The sequence below is a fragment of the Bicyclus anynana genome, chromosome 3 (assembly GCF_947172395.1).
Source record: "Bicyclus anynana chromosome 3, ilBicAnyn1.1, whole genome shotgun sequence".
NCBI classification, from domain to species: Eukaryota; Metazoa; Arthropoda; class Insecta; order Lepidoptera; family Nymphalidae; genus Bicyclus; species Bicyclus anynana.
The window spans coordinates 11,657,891-11,670,313 of NC_069085.1; the positions used below are offsets into that span (position 1 = coordinate 11,657,891).

A 12,423-nucleotide genomic window follows, 5' to 3' on the forward strand; every position below is an offset into this window, starting at 1 on the left:
CGTCTCTGCAGATGGCGGGCTGCGGGGCACGCAAGACATCACCGAGATGCGTGACGCAGCGCGCAGGACCGGCCCCCCGCGCGGTGCGTGCTCGCTGCTCTCCCCGCTGCCACAAGTTTCCTGGCAAAAAATATCGATATTCGCTCTGTGCGTAAGGCTGCAGCGGTGGGCCGGTGGCAGGTGGCCTCGGACGGTGGTGTGCAGCGCGGCGCGTGGTGCCAGTGCGTGGTGCCAGTGCAGGCGGTGCGTGGCGCGCGGCGCGGCGGCGCGGCCCGGGCGGCAGTCGCTCGCAGCAGGCGGCCGGCTCGGGTCGCTCGGCAGTCGGCAGTCGGCCCCACGCGCTCGCGATACCGACCCCCAGGTACGGACGGACGCGCCGGTGCGTTCCCGCTGCGACCCCTTACCGTTGGCCCGCTAACACATATGCACTTTTCATTCATCGCATCGTAGATATCCACACAATGCCACTAGCGCATCTGTTGGACATGTAGTCGCATGTGCGTTCGTGTAAGGATCCCGGTTCTATCGCGAGGAAGATTAAGGCTTCTTCACATAAACTGGTAAGAGAACATGCTTTTGTTGCACCAAATCTCAAGTCATTAATGTAAAATGAAATGCTGTAAGTATTAAAATTGAATTAGAAAGCTTTGTAGTAGATACTATTGCAATAGATACAATGCATTGTTTTATACGGTAAGATTGCATTAACAAAATTATTGTTTGGAAATATACTCATTATTATTTAAATCATTAAGGAATGTGTCTTTATCATAGAAGATGTCACTAGAAAGAAAAGAGCAGTACCACTGGCTTAGAGCCAAATTTCGATTGTGCGCATCTACATCAGGAAAATATTTAAGAAAATTGGGGAAATATTATTAAGACAAAGATTGAAATAGGTCTCGCATTTTATTTACGAAAATGTGGATTTCGTTTGACCGCTATAGCACTGTACTACTTCTGTATACAAATTCAACTGTTTATAATACTTAACGATTACCTAAAACCATTCAACATCTTCCAACACCTTAATTAAAATGTGTAAGATGGTTGCCTCAAGCAAAACAATACAAAGTTACATGATATACTGGTAATTGTTATTCGAATGTAACTCTCGCTGAAAGCAGTGATCGATATTTTGGCAGCATCATTACGCCCATGTATTTACGCATTTATTTCGCTAGCCACGTGGTGTTATATTGTTTAACGTTACAGTTCAAATATCTTTCGAAAATCAGAGTGTCTACAATAAATTCAGTGTAGCTTTAAGTACGCTAGGTACTTTTCGCGAATTATAGACGAAATGAAATATAATTTGGTTAATATAAAGTTATACATAATATTTTATATAATGTTATATATAATCATATAATGGGCAATAATAATTTAACCTTTATAAGACAGTCTCTGTCTTTTATATCCTCAACCGAGAATCGAATCTGAGAGTAAGTGCTCTAGCTAGACGTGCCAAAATTCAATGCGACTTTTATATTTCTTACGTAAAAATGGTTGCCATGTTTTCAAAAACCATAATATAGCGTGGGTATTTTATTTCATTTTGAGTCATTGAAAAATAGCTTCATAAAGTAACTTTGCCAATTTCAGACTTTAACTTACTTATACCATAATATCTCGAAATCAGTGACGCTAGCTTGATTATGATTTATTACTCTCCTAATCTAGTTGTAGGTGCTCATATACGTTAATAACTTTGATTCGTTAATCAAACGCACAAATCTTGTAATTGAATTTTTTGTCCCTAACTTATGTAATGATAAATTGTCGTACCTTCATAGGTATTGTAATGAACACTAAATAAGTGTAATATCTATGTAGGTGCAATATATTTAAGAATATGAACTAATACAGAACATTATATAATGATTTATTTATTTTGCTATCATCCATTGCATATCATCGTGCAATTGCACGTTGTAGAGTCAACATCTCCTGAGGATGCTCCGGTTTCGGGGTGAAACGTACGTAGAGAGTATTTTGCCGGACCTGGGTGACGTTGTCGCATGGGTTCATCGACTTTTCGCGGATGATAGCAAAATAAATAAATCATTATATAATCATGATGAACTTTCGCAAAGTAACGCCTGCTTCTATCCAATAATACAGAACAAATAATATCGTTGGACTGACAAGACCAGCAAGCTAATTCACTATCTTTGACGTATGCGTTGACATATACGAAATTGAGATTCTATGTAAAAATGTCATCCGGTGCTTACTGGTGGATAGGTATCAGTAGGTAAATGACATTTTGTCAATTAATTTGATGTTTATTTAAATAGGTTGATAATAAAGACCAAAATAATGAATAAGCAGCAGTAAGGTCCAGGATTGAATTCTGAAAACTAAAAAAAAAATTGTAATAGATACAGATCTACTTCGTCCTGTGAAGTACCGACTACCTTGCTTTCTTCTGCCTTCAAGCAGTATAATTTGCATTTTTCGTTCACGATTCGCTGACTTCGCTACTGAGTAATATGAAATCAAGTTCGTTTACTTCAAGCAATATTCTTTAGAAGGACTTTTGAAAACTCATTAGTAACTCTACTAGAGATTCGGAAGGCCGAACTGTAGCCGAAAAGAACTACAGTCACTCGTTTTAAGGAAAATGTGACATTTTACAAAGTTCTACAAAACTTATGGTCTCTCTAAGGCATGTAAAGTTTTTTTTTGCTTTTAAAATGAAATAATAAATAACTATTGTTTAAGTATAAATATACCTGATGACCCAGTGGATGTGGTCCTCTGCCTCCGATTCCGGATGGTGTGGGTTCGAATCCGGTCCGAGGCATGCAACTCCAACTTTTCAGTTGCTTGCATTTTAAGAAATTAAATAACACGTGTCTTAAACGGTGAAGGAAAACATCGTGAGGAAGCCTGCATACCAGGGAATTTTGTTAGTTCTTTGCGTGTGTGAAGTCTGCCAATCCGCATTGTGCCAGCGTGGTGGACTATTGGCCAAATCCCTTTCATTCTGAAAGGAGAGTCTAGCTCAGCAGTGAGCCGAATATGTGTTGATAATGATGATGATGATGATGTGTGAAGTCTGCCAATCCGCATTGGGCCAGCGTGGTGGACTATTGGCCTTACCCCTCTCATTCTGAGAGGAGACTCCAGCTCAGCAGTAAGCCGAATATTGGTTGACAATAATAATAACTCGTAATACCTGTCACGAGCTTTTTGCTTTGCGGGCACTGCGGGTTCATTTTCCTTTTTCTCGATGAAATCAGTGATGACTTAATCTATATTGGATCGTGCTTGTCTAAAAGATGTCTTGTCAAGATTCATCTTTCTTTCATAAGTACTAATCATAAACCTAAAAAAAGCATAATTTCTTTCTAGATTTATTATTTTTATTTCGCCCTTGACTGCAATCTCACCTGATGGTAACTGACGATGCAATCTAAGATGGAAGCGGGTTAACTTGTTAGGAAGAGGATGAAAATCCACACCCCTTTCGGTTTCTACACGACATAGTACCGGAACGCTAAATTGCTTGGCGATACGTCTTTGTCGGTAGGGTGGTAACTAGTCACGGCTAAAGCCTCCCACAAGCCAGACCTGGACCAATTAAGAAACCTCAATCGGCCCAGCCGGGGATCGAACCCAGGACCTCCGTCTTGTAAATCCACCGCGCTTACCACTGCGCCACGGAGGCCATCAAAAAGAGTTAGTAATAGCATTCGAAGTTTATTTAGTTCTTTACGCGAGGGTGGGTAGGTGGGTAACAAAGAAGTAATCTATTGTAGTGTTGTATCTAGTTTAATATTTGGCCATTCAGCGCGGGAGAAGTTGGTACTATTCCAAATGTTCAAAATCTATATGCAAGACTAACCGTTTGTATTGTTCAAATATAAAACACATAATTCCCAGTCTCCATCAGTCATGAAAGGTTTTCCACGAAGTTAAGGGACTGGCGACTGGACATAAATGATATCCCATCAGGGGCGTGCCCAAGCTTTTTATCTAGGGTTGGTAACTAAACGGAACATTCCTTCTCCAATAATGGGTTTTAAAAGTGTCCTCAAGGTAGGCAGTACATTTTTGCATGTATGACATTCACGTCTCTGTAGCTTATAAAATTATAACGGGAAAATATAAAAAATATGCTTTTTACTTGGACGGTTGAGCGACTGGGCCCTTAAAATCTCTGAAGACCTCTCTGGCGCAGTTGGTATTGACAAATCTGTAGTTCTCAACAGGGGTCTTGGGTTCGATTCCTAGCTCTGCTCAGTTAAGGTTTTTATAATTTCTAAATAGACTCAGGTCTAATCTGGTCGTAGGCATCGACCGTGGCTACAGTATTTACCGCTAAAAACCAACCGTCAACGTGATTTAGCGTTCCGGTACGTAGGTACGTATTGCCTCCAAGGTACAGCGCCAGCTGTTACTTTTTCATGTTTTACATGTTGTAGAAAAATATTTTGTGTTATGATTGATGAGCAGTGCATAGCTTTTATAAAGAGGGATAGAAGTGGGAAAACTATGTATAAAAGTAACTCTTTTTTTTTAATTGGAAGCATAAGGATTTTCCAAAACAAACGGAGAACCTCGTCCTTTTTTGGAGTTATTAAAAATCTCATTTTAAGCACGAATATACCAATATTTCAACGTTAGTTCTGTTATCTAAGTAACTCTTACCTTAACATTTTTATACACTTTGTTTTGTAGGTATTTTCTCGATAAAAACACCTCACGGTGCCGAGCCAAGCCTGGCACCAAAGGGCAGTAATCTCCATAAAAAGTTACTCAACCGGTGATTATGTGTTTTATTAGTTTTTTAACTAAAATAAATCCACATTTCACATTTTCGTCACATTTTTGTATTAGCGTGATTTCCGCTTAGCTTTGTTCAAGTTTTTTATATTTCTATTAGCATGGAAATGGGGAATACACACGAAACGATAAGCTATGTGCTTTTCTTTTGTCTTCAACAAATAATATAAACAAGATAACTTGACGGCTTTCATTTACAATAGGGATAAATACAGCTTAATATTAGTATCAATGTAAATGTAAATGTATAATTGTATCATAAATTCGAAAGTGATTTGTTTTTTATTAAGCTTTAACGGCTTAACTACTAAAAACCTTTCACCAATGGAAAGCTACATTATCGTCGAGTAAGATAGGTTTAATGACACAAGTGAAACCGCGGGGCGTCTGCTGCGGTGTAGTTTATAAGCAATATCCTCTTTTATAATAAACAGAACTTACCTAATACCCACCATAGTTGATTCAGATATTTATTACACTTAATAACCTTGACTTAGCGTGTTTTTTAAGGTAAATCTAACAGGATTTTGGACCTCCAAACTTGTCTACCTGAGAAGTCCAACTAAATTGCCTGAATATTAAGTTAATGATTTAATTAATTATTTTTAGCTAAATTAGATAACTTGAAACAGGATTTCATGTTAAAAAGAAATAATTCAGAAATTATATATCACGTGTTTCAAACGGTGAAGGAAAAACGTCGTGAGGAAACCTGCATACTAGAGAATTTCCTTAATTCTCTGCGTGTGTGAAGTCTGCCAATTCGCAATGGGCCAGCGTGGTGGACTATTGGCCTAACCCCTCTCATTCTGAGAGGACACTCGAGCTCAGCAGTGAGCCGAATATGAGTTGATAACGAACGAACGATCCTCTCAAAGTTATAAAAATCGCAGTATCACGGGCTCCTCAATTTCAAAGAACTAAGAAAAAGACATACCCGTTACTGACTTAAGAGAACAAGTCATAACATTTCTGAAGTTGCGAGCCCGGAAAACTAATAGGAACTGCAAATTGTCATTTCAGTTGGAATGTTGCTGACGTTTGGGGCAATTTGTGAGTTATCCCCAAGAGATGCAATTTCCTCTTTCCGCCTAATTGCTCTCAAGGCTCTTTGAACATTTAGACAATTCTTATAACGTAAATAGGAGCGGGCGCTCTGACTTTTCGATGTACATGATTAAGTGTATACTGTATACAAATAAATGAGTATATGCGTGCCTTTTAACAGCTGCCATGTATAAATGACTAGTAGAAACTCGCGATATCACTTCATCATCAACATCATCATATCAGCCGATGGACGTCCACTGCAGGAATAGGCCTTTTGTGTGTAGGACGACCTCCAGCTAGATGGTCCGACGTCATCAAGAAGGTAGTGGAAAGTGGCTGTATGAGAATGGCGTAGGGTCGTGTGTGGTGGCGCGCTCTCGGAAAGGCCTATGTCCAGCAGTGGACGCATACAGGCTGTTGATGATGATGATGAGGGACTTCCAAACATCACGATACTGAGCCACTTTCATTTGCGCAGTTCCAATTCTCGTAGGAATACGGAGATAAATAAAGCCTACGAGTATGTTATACTCCATGACAATGTAACTTTCTATTGATGAAATTATTTTCAAATCGGTCCAGTAGTTTTTCACTTCATTCAGAGTTTAGAGAGAAAATAATATGTAGATAACATCATCATTAACAGCCGATGAACGTTCACTTCTGGACATAGGCCTCTTGGATTGGCATGGACTTTCAAACAACACGGTCTTGAGCCCCAAGCATCCAGCGGCTCCCTGCAACTCGCTTCATATCCTCAGAGAGGGGGGGTCGACCAACACTGTGCTGTCCGGTGCGGGGTCGCCATGCCATGCACCTTGGGACCCCAACGTCCATCGGCTCTTTAAAAAAAAGCAATTAGAAAACAGTAGAGACCTATTAAATAATGTAGAAGAAAATCTTTCTATCCAATATCTAAGGTCCCGACCCGAGGTAATAAAGAATATTGTATCTTGTATGTAACATACATACAAGATACGAGCGAAAAACATAACCCTTCTTGCAGTCGGGTAAAAATATAAATAAAAAGAAAAGTATTGACAAATAAGTCCATACTCGGTATAGTAAGTTTTTTGTTTAAAAGCCTCTCCATCTTATTTTTGATACCGCTGGGTCCAAGGAAACTCAGGTAAACCTAACTTGAGTTGACAAGCTCAGTATAACTATCTTATACTAAGAGGGCTAGTTGTATAATAAAATAAAAATAAAAACTATAATGAAACTAAAGGCATTCAAATTTCACTCGGCAATGGCATGCATTAAACATACGCTTTAAAATTATTTTAACGTCATTTGCTCACCGACACAACATGCCCGCATGAAATTTCTACTTTATCATCTGTCATGTTAATTTTGCGTTCCATTTATTCGTTATTACATCGTCGGATGTACGAGTGGAACATATTCGGTACATTTTCAATGTGAATGCCAATATAATTGCAGTGTTACTAAAATAATCACATCTTATTAGGTCCAACGCTTTCCAGGTATTTAGGAGATTTATAAAATTAGATGATGATGTGAATCTTGTCAACATTCCTAAACTAGATCACTGTTCACTGAATTAAACACGTGTTGTAATAATTTGGACGTGGGTGTATACTGTATCCTTAGTTAGAAAACTACTCAGAAGTGAATTTTAAAAATGATGATGAGATTAAAGAGTAGCAGATAGAGTGCACAGAACACGACGGTATCCAAGTTGTTCCAAATACAAAATCGTATACTTTCGTCGAGTCGGTACGACACAAAGCGTCACATTAGTCATTTTCAATAATATTAAAAAAAATGGCGTCTTATGTTATTAAACATTTTAAAAACTGTTCACAAAAACTAAGGAAATAAGATGAAGTATTTTTTTATTGGCAATTATTGATTATTATATTAATTTACAGAATTTTGTATATGCGGATGTCAAGGAGACGCGTGACGTTTGTTTTTTTTATGGGTTTTACCTTTCACCGGCTGTTTGTAAAGACTCATTCTGGATCAGTCTTTATTCTGTGCCAGTAGCATGCTTTATCGTAAATCTTAATTCTACCTTCCTAGTTTTAAGGGTTGAAGTTTGAAGTATTTACTAGGACATTAATTATACGTCAAATCTCTACATGGGGTTATGATTATAACATAACTAGAGCGTAACAAATTCGAAATACACTTCCAAAAAATATCACATAAAGCTCCGTCACCTACATATTTATGCAAGCACATTACCCAAATGACTGCTTTGCAGAAAGTCTCTTAAATTATTAAACTTAATGCTAATTTCTGGATTTTCTTTAATAATTAATTTCTGCTTACTGCTATATTACCTAGTTAATTTCTAAAAGCCTTTTCATTTCATTCATTCAAACACTTTTATGATGACATTTCTCTGACGCAGCGCATACATGCGCCTTATAACTTACTGTAAAGTTCCTAATTCGAAGGTTCTAGTAGTTTTCGACCTTAAAACCTACATATTTACAACCTTATAAACGACTAGCGAACACCCGCGACTTCGTCCGCGTGGAAATCAATGTAGACTTTCAAGCCACATTTCACCACTTTAGAGTTTGACTTTTAAATGTTTTTGAATCCCATTGTATTTCGTATTTTTTTTATAATTTATAAACAAATTTTTAAAACTGTAATTCTAAAAATGAAGAACTTTCAATCCCTATTTCACCCCCTTCTCATTTTATTTTCGCAATAAAAAGTATCCTATAACCTTCTCCGTATTATGGTCTTAAACCGTGCTAAGTTTCATTTGAATTCATTCAGTAGTTTCAGCGTGATGCCCGAATAACAAAAAACACAGACAGACAGACAAAAATCGAAAAAAAAATATTTTTAGCTTCAGTATCAGATGGCGCTGTCTTTCGTTATGGCACGCTAACGTTTGTTGTTACAAATGGTATAAGTAAAATCTCAAATTGCGAATAAATGTATAGAAATCGACCAGTTTTATTGTAAGGTTAGATATAGAAGATAGAAGATAGATAGATATAGATGGAAATGTACAAGGAACGTTTTCGTAATAATAAACGTGAATTGAGCGTGTCGTGTAGAGTCAGCCTTACTCATTTATAATGTAGAAGGCAGTAATGCAAACCGGGCCCGTGTAACGGTGAATTCCAAAATATATTTCAGCCGAAATTGCCACCATCACGTCCGCGTCTTTACGGGGGCGTGTTCGGCTTTAATATGGAGAATCCTTATTGATTTCCGATATCTTCTGGAGCGAAATAAATAAAATCAAGGTACAGGTTATCAGATGCTAAAATTAGATTTCAGGACGGCGGCCATAATAGAATCTTTTCGAACTGTTTTTCATTTTTATAAGTCTTGCATTTGTAGGTTGGCCAGTATAAAACCAATTTTTCCACAAATACGAGTACCTAGGTGCCTACCTATATTTTGAACAATTATATTTATTTATAAATAAAATATACCTTACCTTACCTTATCAGCCGATAGACGTCCACTGCTGGACATAGGCCTCTTACATGGACCTCCAAGCACAACGGTCTCGAGCCGCCAGCTTGATATTCTCGATCCACCAACACTGCGCTTTCCGGTGCGGTATACAAATCGCCGTATATCTCATCGATGTGGCCAATCATATACGGACATAATAATATCTAAACAGTCAAACAAGCAAATCCTACAACATAGCCATTGTAAATTATGATTATGATTATTTTAGAATTTAAACTATCGTGAGTGTTATTCATATTAATTGATTATGAAACACGGCTAAAACTCCGCGCGCGCAATGCGTGCAGCAGCGCGTCGCGCAGCCGCTTCGCAGTTTGGATCGTGCCGCGATGCAAGAACCAGCTCATGACTAAGGGCCCCGTATGGGTTCGAAACTAGTCGGGCATACTCCGACGTAATATCACGTGAGTTTTAGCCGTGTTTCATAATCGATTATGATTATGATTTCGCCTGCTTAGAACTTGCTCAAGTAACGCCTGTTTGTATTCATAATTTACAAGATTCCAGTTCTCTATTCAATGTAACAATAACTGCTTCAAACGACATACTCCGATCGCCACATAACTTCCACAGTCCGGCAGACGGAACTATTTTTAAAATTGTTGATGTAAATATTTTGTCACAACTCACAGTTTATTTTTAACACAAGATTTTTTTGTTTCAGATACTGGACGCTTCGAACTAGCCGTTCATAACAATATACCGTAATAGACTATTGTTATATAGTGCTTTCAATTAGTAATACTCTAAGTGCCTCCATTAATGCTCTGATCATAATTTAAGTTCACAAGTTTGATCAATTGATCAATTAGAAACACTAGAGTACCGTTCTTTCAAGTGTTGTAACGAAATATCTTATTATTATAATAACTTTGTTTGAACGAGATATAGTGATTTATTCCACGAAGCTGATAAATCATTCAACGATGTTATAAAGGTGAGTTCAACTGCTTTTCTCGATATTTAATATGTTTTGATACTATTAGAAACCATAAACAATATTTATTAACAACATTTTCGAAAGAAGTGTTAATTTAGTGCTGTACTGACTACACACAGTTTCAGTAAAAAATACATAATGTTAAAGTAAATTTTGTACAATGATATTCGGTAATTAAAAATTTGTAAAATTAGATTGTATATTATAACGCAAGACGTAATTCGTTATATGCCTTAAATATATTTTGCAGATATGTTTAACTAACTATCAAAAATAGTGTACACTATTTTCGATAGTTATAAACGGCTCAACAACTTTCACGAATCATGAGGGCCTATATAAAACACGAGATTCAAAAAACAAACATACTAGCTTAATTTCGTAGTGCTGTTCTTAGGTCGTGTCTAATTTTTAAACCCTTTTTATATGATGTTTTTGATATTTTGTTTTATATTCCAAAATACGGCGGCAACATTAGATAGGTACGCCAAACACTATACAATCTCGTGTTTCTGATAAAATCTGTTTTGACCACATGTTGAGGTGTCGATTTTTGCGCTAACCAAAATATTTTCAATTCCACGCGAGAACTTGGGTACACATTGAAATTCGATTCGACGATCCGCGAAAATCTACATATCTCAAGAGAAATTCTGCGATATGTAAATTCCACCCACCTCTACTGACACTACGTAGTTTTCAAAATTCTGAAACGAAATTTCATCCAGATTGAGCTTAAAGATCTTTTATATTATTTCTCGCAACGATTTCAGAATGTTATGTAAAAAATGCTTCTTTCACGTTAACTTACTGGCTATTTATTTATGAGGAAAAAATGTGTATTGTCTGGCAAGTTCGTTGATAACACTCCCATGATATGCGGGCGACAGGGGAAAGACTGCGCGGGTGTGAAATCGTGCGTGCGGGGAAGTGACGTGCATCAGACATGGGTTTTTCATTCATCTCTACACGCCCCCCAGCCCGCGCGTAATATCGGGAGTGTTACGAACGAAATTACCAAGATATTCTTTTCTCAGCTTAGATAGATGGATGTCAAAGTCAAGGTTCATTTATTTTAATTATGCTTATGAAGTTTCAAGAGTGATAATTATAGTCGAAAAGTTAAAAATAAAGTTATGAGGGATGAAAATTAATATTTATTATAGAACTTATATTACCACTTAGTTTTAGTAGTGTACGAAAATTCATAAATAAAATATTTAACTTAGAAAACACTATCGCGGTGTTATCGGAGTGCAATATTGCAAATGCAATAATTTAGTTAATACCCCCATTCATAGTAGTTAGCGATATAATTTCAGTTTGCATTCGTTTCCCAATTAGTAAGCAAGATTTACGAGCGCTACTTGGTCGCTGCAAATATTATTTTCATGGATCGTTTAGTGTTCTCTGCAGCGGTTGATATTAAATTTCAGACTGTGACCACATAAGCTACCGCGAAATATACGCGACATGTTGATTATGTCGCTTTAACTAAAGCTTATTAAGATTTTTGGCTTCAGTATAACCACTTGATAAGTCGGTTTTAAGAAATCGTAACAAAGGATTTGTGGTTGCAATCTCACCTAAGTTTAAATAGTAGATTTTTAATTCCAAATTAATCGTAATTTGTAATAATTTTTGGTCAAGACACTCGTATTATTAGATATCACACACACAAGGTAAGTTCATTCGATTCTTAATTTATATTACTGTATCGTTTACTTTTTTATCGGTGAAGGCAAATAATTCGTAAGTGAACCTGCATAACCTGAAAATTTCATATATCTCTCCGTGTGTGGATTCCAATTCGCACTGGGTCTGCGTGGTAGACTACAAGTATTAGCTTAACTCCAATCTTTCTGAGAGGCAACTCGTACTCAACAGTGAGCCCAATATTAATGATGGTGATTATATATCGTATATATTACTATTAGGTTTATTCACTGATAATAATTACTATAACTTATTGTTCTGATACTTAACATTATCGCTTTTTATTGACTCGCCAATCATACGAGTACCTACGCACAAAAAGTTATGATCCAACGTAAACTTAGTTGTCAATTTCTCAAGATTATTTTAATAGACGCCCTCAAAAACATCTTAACGTTACGCGTAGTACATGTAAATACTGAGAAAATTAATATAATTAACGC

General features: G+C 37.1%; 1 protein-coding gene across 2 annotated transcripts in view; it reads left to right on the forward strand.

Annotated features, from left to right (window-relative positions):
- LOC112047423 (inactive dipeptidyl peptidase 10) overlaps positions 1-12,423 on the forward strand; it is a 149,578-nt gene continuing 137,155 nt past the window's right edge. Inside the window, exons 1-2 of one of the 2 annotated variants that reach the window (XM_052891171.1) lie at positions 1-560; positions 9,989-10,261. The gene's annotated coding sequence lies outside the window, so the exon portion shown is untranslated. The remainder of the gene's footprint in view (positions 561-9,988; positions 10,262-12,423) is intronic. The other variant, XM_052891172.1, reaches the window with a different exon arrangement.